The 2,057-nt window shown below is 42.1% G+C and overlaps 1 long non-coding RNA gene across 1 annotated transcript; it reads right to left on the bottom strand.

The window, feature by feature from the left end:
* Positions 793-1,147, bottom strand: LOC110267948. Its single transcript, XR_002355934.1, has 2 exons — positions 1,001-1,147; positions 793-883 (listed from the first exon to the last, which is right to left on the bottom strand). It is a non-coding gene; the product is annotated as an uncharacterized LOC110267948 (long non-coding RNA).

The following is a 2,057-nucleotide window of genomic DNA, read 5'->3' as shown; positions in this document are numbered from 1 at the left end:
TTTGATAAATAAATCAATCTTAAAACATATAATATTTAAAAACAAATCTTTCTAATTAATTACTTCAAATAAAACTTCCAATTTTATAAAATTTTGGCAGCATCTCCTCTAAAGCTTGGACAATGTCACTCTTTTTGGGTCCCAACCAAACCAAACCAAACGCCTGTTAATCAGTCAAATCACTTTCAATAACCATTATCACAACAACACTCAATCCAAGGAAATTACAAAATCCAGAATTCAATCAACCAATCCTATAAACCGCAATTTAAACCGACTTAACCAACAACATCAATCAACAGTTAAGAATTCTCGGTCTTCTCAAACAGTTTCAAACCAAACCATTCCTCAAACACTTTTCGAATCATTTCCAAAATAGCAAATCATTCTCAATAAATAACCCGTTTTCAAATATCAAGTCATTTCCAAATTTATTTTATTAAATCTTTTCTAAAATCAAACCATTTCCAAAATTAACCTAAAAGGCAATAATAAATCTTCTCTAATAATTCAAGGAAAACCACTTTAACAACATCAATCAACTAATCCAAATATCCAACTTTCTTAATCGATCAGTTTATCAATCAAACTAATAATCTCATTCAACCAAAACAACTCAATTCAATTTATAAGACTCGTGAAATCACAAAAATGTATTTTACGCGTTAATATCGATTTATAACAACCCTGTAATGTAAAATAGATTTAAGAAAAACCCCTACCTCGATGTCGCAATCGTATAATTTTAACACAACGGTCCTGCTTAGCCTAAACTCACAATAGCAGTGGCAATTCCAACACAACCGGAATGATGGCAGCATCACCAACTCCGATTACACTCGCAGCAACATCGAATTTGATGGAATCAAACGCAGAAACAACTCTCAAAATTCAAGGTAACACCGAAAATAAAATGGAATTAAAATCATAACAAACAGATAAACGAGACCAAGGCAGTTCAGAGTATAAAAGTGAAACAGAGTCAGGAGAAAGGCTAGACCTAGGGCAGTGACACTTAACTTGAATTGGGACAAGTCAACAGCATCGGTAGCAACGTTAGAACTGGCAGTAGCAATTCCAGTCACCCCAGCAGCAACGATTCTTAAAGAGCATCAACCATCACAGCCCACAGCTGCAGCGGCTTAATCCTAAAACATCAACGCCTTAAAGTTCTCAATCAACGGATAGTAGGACAGTAGCAGTGGAGGTTCAGAAACAAAAATAACTTATAGTAACTAAGGAAAACAAGGAAGCAAAACGTAGCAGTAGTAGCACGGTGACTGCAACAACACAAGGAAGATGGCCTCCTCCCCCACCTCAGCTCGTAACTCCGGCGGTGACGAGCTCCACAGACGGCAATGGCAGAAAAAACAGCGGCGGTGACAGACCCAGAGGCGGTGACTCTGCTCGAGGGTGACGGACCCAGAGGCAGCGGCGATCACGCGCAGCCCGGGATAAGGATGATGGCAGTGGCTTTGCACAGTGACGAAGGAAGCTTCGAAGACAGTGACCCCCGGCCTCCTCGGTCGGTGGCACGACAGCGTGGGACGGCGGCGAGCTGAATGGCGGCGGCAACTGCGCGATCTCCTCTCTCGGGTCTCCTCTCTCCTCTGCCCACAACGACGGCGACGGTGGCAGTGACACCCACCGCGCCGCCTCCTTCTTCTTCCTTCCTCCCCTCTGCTCTCCCCGTTCTCTCTTCTCCCTTTCTTTCTTTCTTCTTTCTTTTGATTTTCTGAAGCTGTGGCTATTGGGTTCTGAAGCTGTGGGTGTTGGGTTATTTTGGGGAAAGGGGTATGGCGGCTAGGGTTAGGAAAATTAGGGTTAGGATTGTGTTTTGGGAATTTAAGGTTTTGTGATAAAATTGGGGATTTTTGGGTTCATCTAATATTTAATTAATTCTCCCCGCCTCCTTCTTTCCCCTCTGCTCTCCCCGTTCTCTCTTCTCCCTTTCTTTCTTTCTTCTTTCTTTTGATTTTCTGAAGCTGTGGCTATTGGGTTCTGAAGCTGTGGGTGTTGGGTTATTTTGGGGAAAGGGGTATGGCGGCTATGGCGGC

Source organism: Arachis ipaensis, chromosome B02, assembly GCF_000816755.2.
Source record: "Arachis ipaensis cultivar K30076 chromosome B02, Araip1.1, whole genome shotgun sequence".
In the NCBI taxonomy this organism is placed as follows: domain Eukaryota; kingdom Viridiplantae; phylum Streptophyta; class Magnoliopsida; order Fabales; family Fabaceae; genus Arachis; species Arachis ipaensis.
The sequence above is the reverse complement of the archived record's forward strand: the minus strand, read 5'-3'. Positions and strand labels throughout refer to the sequence as shown.